Source organism: Lissotriton helveticus, chromosome 2_1 (assembly GCF_964261635.1).
Source record: "Lissotriton helveticus chromosome 2_1, aLisHel1.1, whole genome shotgun sequence".
NCBI lineage: Eukaryota > Metazoa > Chordata > Amphibia > Caudata > Salamandridae > Lissotriton > Lissotriton helveticus.
In genome coordinates, this window is record NC_136059.1 from 1,272,466,182 (window position 1) to 1,272,478,843 (window position 12,662).

Consider the following 12,662-nt stretch of genomic DNA (forward strand, 5'->3'; position numbering starts at 1 on the left):
TTTAAATTTGATTGCGTGGGGCCAAATGCTCGTTTTCCACTCTCTCTCCACTCCTCCCTTGGAAAAATAGGGTCCTCAAAAACTGCTAGATTTTATTCCAAATTTCCGATGCTGGGGGCATGTTGACATCACCGTTGCCTTCACTTTGGTCGATACCTTTCTGTATAAATTAGTCCATAATACTTGGCTGGAAAGAGTGGGCCACCTCCTTTAACAGAGAATGAGTTTCTAGTCTGCCCCACAACCTTCAAAGTGACCCCCGGGCAAGACATTGATCCAGTTTTACCCGATACATTCTTAAGGGCTGTCTCATTTGCCTGCGGGGTATTCTTTTGCGAGCGGATTAGCATTTTCCTAGCAACTCTGCACCTTTTTTGTAGCTGTTCTTTAAATGAAAGTTGAGCTTGACCCCTTACATGACCTGATCTCTTAGCATAGGCCTACAAACTCAAAACTTAAAAAAAACCACAGGGGTAACACAAGATATGAAATATCACTTAAAAGTTCTCTTTGTCAACAAATTCTTATAGAGACTTCTGCCACTCCCTTCAATGGGTCTGTACTGTCCCAAATATTTTCCACCAACAGGCCTGGCCACAGCTATACCCTCTGCTGCGTTCATACTTAACACTCTTCACTCCACTCCATGTAAATCCTGTGCCAATAGTGCATGGGGTGTATTGTCAACTAGGTGGCAGCAAGTCTATGGGGTTACAGGACAATACAACACTACTATCATGCACTAGTATGCTCATATACTACTATGTTTCCCCAATCTTAAGACCTCTGGGCCTCCGGCCACTTCTGCTTGCCTTTTTTGTCCTTCTGTTTGCCGGGAGAGCAAAAATGAAAGAAAATATGGCACTCCTGTGCCTAAACTCTCAGCCTTGCCGTGCCCCACTCTGGGGCTGCTCCAATGCCGTACTGCCTGCGTACCACGTGTCGCTCACCTCATACCTCCCACCACAAGCATTACCCGCAAGCCGCCGTCCAAAAATCCTCAGGCCGCTTCTGCAGGAGGGGTGGGGAGTCAGCTTTTGTGGGGAGAGGTTTCACGGCGGGTTCACGGTCAGTTCATGGCAGTTAGTGGAATCCTATACTCCGTAGCTGGGGCCATGGCTGCAAACTGTGGAAACCGTGGCAGGGACCAGTTCAGGTGTAATCCATCCCACTCTCGCTCCTGTTCCGCTCTCCAAAGCTCTGAGCTCCAAAGCACCGCTCTCCACACCCGCACTCGCACGAACCAGAAATTCACTCCAAGATCTCAATATGGCTAATGAATACCACTTGCATACCAATAATTATTTCCTATGAAAAACGGATAGATTAACAAACTATTCTAAGAATACAATATGCACAACACTTAACATTTATTCCTATGCACATGGCACAAAATCCATATTTCTTATTCATCTTTTTTTTTAACCAATTTCATGATATCATTACATCTCTTCACCTTATCCATAATGGAATAATGGGAGAGGTGGGTGGGATAATGATAGCCAGTGTTGCCTTCAATAAAATCAAGATTCTCTTTGCATGTTAATTAGAGAATCGTCATTTCATTACAAGACCGGAGGCTACCAACATGCATGTTTAAAGCTACCTACAGCTAAATTGCTTACATGCTTTACTGGTCTCAAATAAAAATTTGCAAAGGTGCTGGCATTCGACGAATCTGCCACCTTAAGGATCTGAGAAAGTGTATCACCAGCCCAGAATACCTTACTGCCATTGCACCTTTTGCTGAATGAGCACCAAAAATTAACAAGTCAATACCTGCCTCACTCATTACTGTTAAAACCCACCTGACTATAGTGGCGGTAGACACTGCTTTGTGTGGCCTAACATAAGATATTAAAAGTTGATTCTCACGATCATGTCAAAATTCAAGCATTCTATGCTCATATACATTCAAGCAACTTATCACACAAGTTTGGGACAATTCTGGTATGAGGGGTAGAAAACATGACCAGATATATTCTTTGTCCTTTGCCAGATATCAAAGTGAACACCATGTGATGAATAAACCATGTTGCAAATTTCCAAAACTTTAACATCCGAAACCCTTCTGAATGATACCAAACACAGAAAAGTAGCCAATTTCTGAGAAATCTGCATTAAGGAAAGATGAGAATAACCTGGCCATGGATCAAAAAGTTTGAATGCTCAAAAGCTCAGAAGCTCTCCCTAGCGAGGGAACTGGGGCTGCGAGCGACTGTTGTGTGTTAAAAACGTGCACTCTGATTTTATACTTTTAAACAGCATTTTAAATCCACTTTGTCAGTGCTTCTCACTCGTTTTTTTTAACTGTTTGAAAATCTTTCCTGGGGGCTTCAAATTAATGGGGAATCGTTATCTAGGCACTCTGACACCCTAAACACCTTTGTTCTTCTTTTAATTCAGCCCTACCGCTCCTTAGCCGATCCTCGGCGGCGGTGGGCGCCATCTTGAGTGAGGCAGTCGGGGAGAGCGCTCTAGTCGCGCCCTACTCCCGCCCTCCTACCTTCCTATATAATGTGCATAGCATCCAGACGGCGCAGCGGGCTGGCGCAGCGGGCGCGCCGGATACGCGCCGAAGCCGCGCCTAAGCCAAGCCCGTCTGCGCCCGTCCGCGCCAAGACCGCGCCTGGCGCAGGACATGCGGCTCCCACTTACCCTGTACTCAGGTACGACTCTATTGAGCTGCTGTCTATGCACCCTTCCTTACCCAGTCCCTCTTGCTGTGTGCATTCCTTTTCTGACCACCTGTGTGGCCCTTACATCTGTCGATCGTGTGGTTGGTCATCTTCCAGTCTCGCCAGCCCTATTACCCCCCTTCCCCCTCTTCCTCGGCATAAGACAACCTCCTTTAATGGCGGTCTTATCAATGCCAGATCTTTAGCTCGACATGGACAAGACATCCATGATCTTATTATAACAGCCAATCTTGATGCCTTGTTCATTACTGAATCTTGGCTGCACGAGGCCTCAAATCCCGACCTTGCCACCGCTCTCCCCCCTGATTATACCATCTTCAGGCGAGACAGACCCGTCGGTCGGGGAGGCGGATTGGCCATCATTGTAAAAAATGCACTCAAGTGCCACACATTTGATCTGGCTTCCCTCAAGGACTGTGAATCCCTGGGATTTGTCATCCAAACTAGTCCCTCCTCCGCCTTTTCTGGAGCTCTCGTCTACCGCCCCCCCAGAAATGCCACCACTTTCCTGGATTCCCTTGATGAAACTCTGGCAGCCTTCCTTACCCATTACCCTACCTTCACTCTTTTTGGAGACTTTAATCTTCATTTGGAATCCGATACTGATCCCCACGCTCTTAATTTCCGCCACTCTCTTGAGATTTTTGGTCTCTCCCAATTAGTTTCCCTCCCTACCCATTGTGCCGGACACACCCTGGACGGCATTTGCACCAACTTGACCTCCCTAGTTGCTTCCACCCCCGTGCCACAAATTTGGACAGACCACTGTCTCATTCCCTTCTCCATCAATAACAAAACTTTGCCCCCCCTTCCCATCAAACTCCCTCACACTCCCTTTCCTATTAATTGGAAAAAGGTAGCTGAGTACATCAAACTCAACCCTCAACCAGGGGTACCGCCCCCGTTCATCACGGGTGACGTGTCTCTAGACTCCACAAATTTCCACCAGTGGATTGAGAGAGTAATCTCTGCCAATGCAAAACCCGTTAACCAAAAACCCGTTCGTGGAAAAAAGAAACCTAATGCCCCCTGGTATACTCCGGCCCTCGCTGAATGCCACCTTAAGTGTAGGCTTTTGGAGAGAGAATGGAGAAAAACCTACGATCCAATGTCTAGATCCATTTACACTCTCCAGAGAAAGCAATATCTCTCATTTATAAAAAAAGCAAAAAAGGCATTCTTCACTCAAGCAATAGACTCTGCTAAACAGAAACAACAAACAATCTTCAACATCGTGAAATCTTTTACCCACCCCAAAGCACTGGCACTTGAAATCCCCCCCTCGCAAGCCCTCTGTGATCAAATTGCTGATTTCTTTGAGGAGAAAATTAATAATATCCACAAGGACTTCCCCCCGATACCTATTCCTACCCAAGAGCCTGACACAACTATTCCTGCATTAAACAAATTTAAAGCAGTTTCCCTAATGCAAACGCATAAAGCCATACTAGCCTGTAAATCAGGTGCACCCACGGATTCCTGCCCCCCAGTCATCTTGCACCACCTTGTTGAGGCTGTCAACCCTCTAATTAATGCAATTGTGAACGAATCCCTTGACTCTGGTATTGTTCCTTCTGAGTGGAAGAAGGCCACAGTCAAGCCCCTCATGAAAAAGCAAAATAAATCCCCCACTGACCTGTCTAATATGCGCCCAATCTCGCTCCTCCCTGCGCTAGGCAAAATCACTGAGCAACTAGTTCATGACGAACTAAAGAATTTTGTGGAAAATCATCGTATTTTGCACCCACAGCAATCCGGCTTTCGCTCCGGCCATTCCACAGAGACCGCTTTGATTGAGTTGTCAGACACCATCAAGTTCCTGCAGGATGAGGGCAGGCAGGCCGTTCTCATCCTGCTCGACCTAACCGCGGCCTTCGACACCATCTCACATGGCGTTCTAATTAAAAGGATGCGTGAGATTGGTGTCACGGGCTCCGCACTTGCCTGGATAACCTCATTCCTGTCCAATCGCTCTCAAACGGTCTCCTTGGGCACCTTTCTTTCCGATGAACGATCCATCATCTCGGGGGTCCCCCAGGGTTCCATCCTGAGCCCCCTCTTTTTCAATGTATATATGGCCCCCCTCCTCACGTTGATCGAGTCACATGGGATTCTCGTGACATCCTACGCTGATGACACTCAGCTTGTCGTCACTATCGATAAAAAACTTCCGGATGCCGCTATCAGATTCCAAAACTGTCTGTCAGAAGTCTTTTCTTGGCTAAATTTGCATCATTTAAAATGTAACAGCGCCAAAACAGAAATAATTCCCCTAGGTAAAGGCACATTCTTTTCCCCCAAAGATTGGTGGCCTCATAACTCCGAAGCACCGCCTAGCGCGGTTGCTTCAGCCCGCAACTTGGGTGTTCAATTTGACGCTGCCCTCAGCTTCGATGAACATGTGCGCATTACCGCTGGTCGCTGTTTCAGCCTGATCAGGCAATTAAAGAAATTTTTCAATTTTCTGCCTATCACAGCCAGGAAATCAGTCGCGGTGGCGCTTATCCTCTCCCGGCTGGATTATTGTAACGGCCTCCTAGCCGGCATCAAGAAGTCCTCTTTGAAAAAGCTGCAGAGTGTCCAACATGCAGCAGCCAGGCTTGTTTTGAAACTCCCCCGTAGGTCCTCAGCCTCTGCAGCCCTCAACACCCTTCATTGGCTGCCCCTCCATAAGAGAATTTTATTCAAGCTCCTTGTCACTGTATTTAAAGCAAACAGGGGCTTGGGTCCATCTTACCTGACCAAGCGCTTTCAGCACTATATTCCTATCCGCTGCTTGAGGTCATCTGGCTCCAACTTTATTTCGGAACCCCGCATAAAACTTAAATCCAAGGGAGGAAAGACCTTCTCCCTTCTGGCGGCCAGGGCATGGAACCGTCTCCCCCCCAACCTTAGGCACGCACCCTCAGAAAGCCTCTTCAGGAAATTTCTGAAAACCTGGATTTATTCTCAGTCTGACTCCTCAGTCCTCGCAGCTATTTGATCCATGCACCCCTAGACGCCCTTCTGTGTGCTCAGCGCCAAGATGCTCCCTCCGGAGCGAAAGTTAGCGCTCTACAAATGACAATAAATATCAAATATCAAATATCAAATTAACATGCCAAAGAGAAGGATAGTGAAGCCTCCGGGGTCTCTTAATTCTTATTCCCTTCATCATTCTAAATATTCGTGGATCATTCCCAACTGTCATGTCACCTATGAGGATGTGGCCAGCTGAAACCCCTGATCTATGGCAATTAATAGTCCTCTAAGATAAACCTGACTGAAACAATCCAGCTTGATTATTGGTTAAGTTGGTCACAGGAGTCTTTATGGGATCTAGGCCCCTTTCCACGCACCAACAACTCCATCTACACCAAACCCCTTATGTCTCTTCCTAGTCCCTGGAGCCCACAACTTGTCCAATAAAATCTTATTTTTTTCTGAAAGACCTGAGAATCTTGCAGCACCCCGGATATTCTCCAATTAGAAGGTCCAGCTTTCCTTCTATCACCAGAGGATGTTCTTCCCCATTTGGGCCTATCAGCAAACCCTAATGAACTGGTATAAGAAAAGGTTCCAGCATTGCAAGATCTATCACCCCTGGGACTAAACTTGCAGAAGTTCAAAAAGGGGTGACCAGCAATGGTGTGCACCTCTGTTTCCAAACCTTCCAGAGTACCCTCTGAATCATAGCAAGTGGATGGAAGGCATAACTTACTCCTGAAACCCAATCCCGAAAGAAGGTATATACTTCTAGAGTTTCTCGGTCCAGTCTACAACCGAAAACTCTTGGCACCTGACATGTGAGTCTGCTGACAAAAATATGTAAATCTATTGCGCCCCACATTTCCTGCCTTCTCTTCAACATCCCCAGATTTAACTGGCAATTGCTGAAATCCTTGAGATGGCGAGATTTCCAATCTACCCTCAGATTCTGCTTGCTTGGAATGTGACCCACTGTCAGAATAATCCTGTGTTCCCATCCGACATACCTTATGTCCCTTGCCAATTCTTTTACCGTCTGTGACTTCGACCCTCTCAAGCGATTGATATGAGAAACTGCTGGGACATTGCCCATTGGAATCAAGCCAACAACAGTCTGAAACTCTTTACACCATTGTATCCGGCCATCAGCACCAAGCAATTTATGTGCAATGAACTCTCTAGACCTGATCATTGTCCCCCAGTCTCTAGAATGTCCAGGCAAACTCCCCAGTCCAGAGAGCTAGAATCTGTTTCTAAGATAAACTCTGGCACATTCCCAAAAATTGCTTTGCAGTTCCAACACTCTAGGCTGTTCAGCCACCACTCGAGGTACGAATAAGCCTCTAGAGAACTTATCGAGTCCACATACCAAAGGCCCCTGCATAAACCAACTGTCTTTAATTCCTAGAGGGCCCTGTAATGTAGGAGACCTGGAGAAATGGCCTAGATCATAGAGGGGAGCAAACAATTGTCCTTGCTAACTCTTTGAGAGTCACACCTCTTTCCCCAAAATATATCTCACTTCCTTCCTTCTTTTCTTTATCGTCTTCTGGGGAAAAGAAGACAGGATTGTAGAGTATCCACCTGAAAACCCAGAAACTCCAAAGACTGACTGGGTATCAGTAATGATTTCTCCACATTGATAATGAAACCCAGGCTCTCCCAGAGTTCCTTCGTTACGTATAACTGAACCAGTAGCTCTGTCTTTACTTGACCCATCAATAGGATGTCATCCAAATATATTATAAGCCAAATTCATCTCTCCCTCAAGAATGCCACCATGAGTCTTAGAACCTTAGTAAAACACCACAGAGCAGAGGAAAGCCCAAAAGGAAGACAACAAAACTGGAAAACCACTCCCTTCCACCTGAATCCGAGGTATTTCTGTGAACTCTCTGCCATAGGGATCATGAAATATGCATTCTGTAAGCCCAGCTTTACTAGCCAATTATTTTTCTGCAACGTATCCTGAAAAAGATGGATTCCCTCCATCTTGAAGTGGTGATAGACCAAATATTTGTTGAGGTCCCTTAAGCTTATAACTTGCCGCCACCCCTTGTCTTTTTTTCTTACTAGGAAAATCGTGCTCACAAACCCATTGCTTGCAAATACCACTCTTACAATTGCACCCTTTTGCAACATCTGGGAAACTTTCACATCCATCAAATCCAATTTCTCTTTGTCGAAGATAATCTCTCAGAGTTGAGAAGCTTGAATGGGTCATTTGTAATCTCTTCCCACCTCTGAATAAAACATTTCAGCCTTCCGGCAAACTTTACTGTGAAGAACCAGCACAAATCACTCCACCTACGTTTGGGATGCGCAAATCATGCTCTTCCTTCTCCATAGCTTCCTTTCTGTGGGTTGAAACCTGGCGAGGTTTGGAAGCCTTGGCCGTAGCCTCTGGAGCCTTAACCATCCTGATTTTAGGAGTAGAATTGGGACCTTTTTGCTTCTTGGCCTGCAGCTAGTCCCCTCTTATCAGTCCTTCGAAAAACATGTGACCCAAACATGCACCGTAAATTGTACTAGGATTTACTTAGGGTGGAAAGGTGGACACATGCTTGCCCAATAACTTAATGAAATCCTGCCCACTTAGAAGGGCTCCCAGGTGACCTTCTACCTCTCTACTTGTCAGTGCCGCAAGTTTCGAGCTCATCCTCATAAGGATTGCATTTTTTCTCTCCGTTATGAGCCCTGTGTTGGCATTACCAAGCATGCAGACCGAAACCTGGCTCCAACCTCTAAGGAAGTTAAGGTCTATATCAGATTCATTGATATGTGCCATTTCTGCCATATCCAGTACCTGAGCCAAAGGGTCTAGGACATCCACTAGACGTTCCTGGCATTGCTTCAGGCATCGTTTCAGACCCGTTCTTGAGTTCTTGCCAGACTTGAATAAAAAAGTGATGAGTTCTGTGTACAAGTTAGGTGGCTGGCCTGTCTTATTGTCTAAAAGCTGTCTGGGGCATTTAGATCACATCAAGTTACACTGTTACCTCTCAAGAGGTCTTCTAACCAACTGCATAATAAACTTCGCCATGTAAGTGCCCACCAGTCGGAGCTCCATGAGTGTTTAATAGTGTCTGGGCTAAACATGTCCTTACCCAAAGGATCCTTGACTGGCCTCGAAGTGGAAGTTCCCTGCAAATCATCATCTAGCTGGGGCCTCATCAAGATAAAAATAAATTAGTCCAACCCCTTCTCGTTATCATTGACTTAGAAAATATCCACGCTAAGGCAGTCCTGGCTGCCTATTGCGCCTTGAAGCACACCCCTTTCTCTTGTGCGGCAGCAGACACCAATGCCTTTTATAGCGCAGTGGCTACCTTGGTCTCTTGTAGACCTCTGTCTACCCCGGAACAAGGACAAGGTGTCTTACCTTTTTGTACTTGACCCAGTGTTCTTGAGTCTGTCCAGATGTCTAGTTATGCACAGGGCCCTTCCACCCTTTTTGGGGTGTAAGGGTCAATCCTCATCTGAGATAGAGAAGTACTCCTCCTCTGAAGGGGCACTCTTCTTCCTCTTGGATATAGCGACCTTGGCTGCCTCCTTACAAGAGGTCTTCAAACTCTTCTCAAAATATTTTTTAGACAAATCCTCACCTATCTCTAGCTGAGGCAAGCCTTTATCTTCAGCCATGATAGCGAGTGATAATAGTAAACTGTCACTAAATTATTGAAAATCGTGTTCTTAAATTCAATGAACTTAAAACTACTAGATTATTATGGACTTTCAAGCAGTTCCAAAAGGCCAAATTAAAAAATATCATGGGCATTCAGGCCATAGAGATTGGGAGCGCAGGGAAAAATCTGCTGATTATCGTGCAACATAAGAGCAAAGCGATTGGCACAACCGGCGTTTGTTTCCAAACACAAATGCAGTAGCTATGGCAACAAAAGCAGGGAGGTAAGCCAAAGAAAAGAATGGTGGCTAGAAAAAGTCTGATTTCACTCTACACGCATCACACTTCCCTGATGCCCGTTATCACCCTGGGTGCAAGTAGTGCCTGTGCGGAAAGGCATTCACCAGCGCGGAGGGCTAAGGCGAGTGCTTATGTCTAAACTGCACCTCCAAGCAGGTTGTGACGTGCCCCCAAGTGGCAAGCGGGTCGTAATGTGCCCCAAAATGGTGACTGCAATATCACCCCCTTCCCCGGCTGAGACCTCGTGCCAACTGACGAGAGGCCGGGTGGAAGTAGGAGGCTGCACGGGTGGAAAGGATAGTCCGAGAAGTTGCTGTAATCCACTGCTGTCGCTGTGTGCTGAAGGCGCACAGCTGTGCATTTGTTCAATGAACTGTAAAAATCTAGCAATGACATACTCTAAACAGGTTGCGGACCATTGCTACCACTGACAGCCTGTTAAGAGTGCAAACATACCAAAACCAAACACATATTACAGTAAAGAGAGATATTTCTGAGGTGAATCTAAGTGCTTACTCCATAAATTGGAATTGCTCTTCTAGAAAAACTGTATACCTAATCAACATACACTATTAATATATACTCAATCTATTAGCCAAATATATCTGTACCAGTGCAACTTCACAAAGCCATATATATACATAGTGTAAACAGACGAAGCAAATATCTTTGAAGATAGAAAAACTAGTAATTATTTGTATGATGGAGCAGCTAATAAAAGAGGAAGATGGTTATTGCCATGGTCACATATGCTGTGCCATTATTCCAGAATGGAATTAATTTACTTTTTGATGTATGTTTGTTCTTTAAAGGGCTGCACGTTAGGGCAGCAATAAAGGTTTATGCAGAATGATAGCCTCTGTTGTCTTGTAATGAAATCCTTCAACATTGCAGCAGTATTCGGTGTAATGTTCAGGGGGCTCCCTAGTCGAGTACTGCACGGCGTTCAACCACCATGTGTAAAGCCTCAGATGGGTCGTGATTGAAATTATCATGCCCAACTTGATGGGTCGAGACATTTCTAACACCATTAATAGTCACAAATGTATATGGATCCATTTACTAGACACTGTGACAAACGGGCTGAATGAGTTTGAGAAAATTGCAAGACAGGTACCCACATTAAGCAATGGCTGAAGTTTCTTGGCTAATATAACCCATTGAATAAACACGGTCTCTATCCTATTCTGTGTGTGTATCCGAAACATTTACTCTGTTGCGTGCTATGGTGTCCATAGGAGTTCTAGGTTTGCACCCATAAATAGATTGTACGGGCAGTACATTGTCCCGGGAAATAAAGAACATATTTTTTTTGGTCACCCAAAAACTTTTCTTTGTTCTCTGAAAAAAACAAAACTGTCTCCCTTCGCTTTTAATAATGAAGTAAGTGAACAAATATGTCTGTAAATCCATTTCTTCCTCTTGCCCTATGGCACAGGGACTTACATTTCTTGTTGCATGAATTGAGTAATGACACAATTTAGTCCCTGTTTTCATGCTCTCTGACAAATGTAATGTATGGCCATGTTTCTGTTATCTGTGTAATGGCATCCTAAAGAGTAATCAATCCCATGGATGAGACGCTGCTATGTTTTAATGTTTTTTATAAAAACAAAAACTTTTTTGACATTGAAACTCTGTTTTTACTGAACACTTGATTGGGCCACAGCTGTATCTATTAAGACCTTTGTCATTCTAGCCATGGGGCTGAATAAACTGAAATACATACCATAACATAGTAGCATTGATACAAGCAGCACCAATATGCTCTAAAATACAATTGTGGATCGTATGCCTGCCAAGCATAGACAATGTAAGAATGAAATGGCCATCTTGGGAGTAGGCCAGCGTGTGAAACACATGAATGTGCATGTTCATGTAGCGTGGGTGAATCCGCATATCTATCAGCTGCCGGCTGGAGTCTAGTCACTCACAATTGAAGAGCCAGACTGGATTGACTAGCGGTAAGCATCTGTAGGGATTTCCATGCCCACAGTCCTTTCTTTTAAAGTTCATAATGCTTGCAACTGAATACAGGCTTATATCTGACATTATGTATTATTCACAGCTCATTCCTCCTAACCATTTTGAAGGCCTCACATAGCTTCCATTGGGTAAGTTACCTTTGGAATATTACATTATGTTATGTTTGAGCTCTCCTTTTGAAAGCCTAATTGAACACCCATTATTGCCCTTTTAAATAATTATTGTCTTTACAGCTCATTTGTTTACATTCATTGTTTTGAAGGGCATATATCAAGTTCAAAATATCGATTTATTAGTTTGGATGAGTGTCTATTTATTTATTGACTTTACCAGTAGGTCACCTTTGAGGGATCTTTATTGATTGGTTCATTTAATTTTGTTTTGAATCCAGAAAAGATGAGCATGCTTGCCGTCTTTCCACCATCCATAGGATTTCCATGAAAGGACCCTTTCATGCAACTCAAGGTGAGCTTTTGCATGAAACCCATACTGTTCAGAGAAACACACCAGCCCAGCTGCGGCCGGTAGTGGGAGTACCGGCCAGGCGGTGATGTGGGGAGGGGAAGGGGCAGGGTGGGGGTCAGTAATGTATGGATTACGGACTTTTAAAATAAAATGAATTTCGTTGCACACACTGCATCACCAAATGCTATGCAGTGTGTGCAACGAAATTCATTTTATTTATTTATATGTTTACTTACCTTTTAAAGTCCGTAATCCATACATTACTACCCCCCCACCCTGCCCCTCCCCCTCCCCACATCACTGCCTGGCCGGTACTCCCACTACCGGCCGCAGCTGCACCAGCCATAGTTTCTGTAATCCCACCCGGTCATTACAACACAGGTTGCCCCTCTCCCACGTCCTGATGAAGTCCCTTTGAGATGGGTTCGAACTGCCACTATTATCTGGGTCAAAACATCGATGATATTCATTTTCTGCACCAAAGCAAAAAACCGCCTTGGACTTTTAAGAAACTTCTAGAAGCCCCTCTGGATGAGTATTTGTTCATTTTGCTTTGGCCTGGCAGCTTGCAGGTTACTGTAGCACTGTTTCTTATGTTGTATAGAATTTTACATGTACAG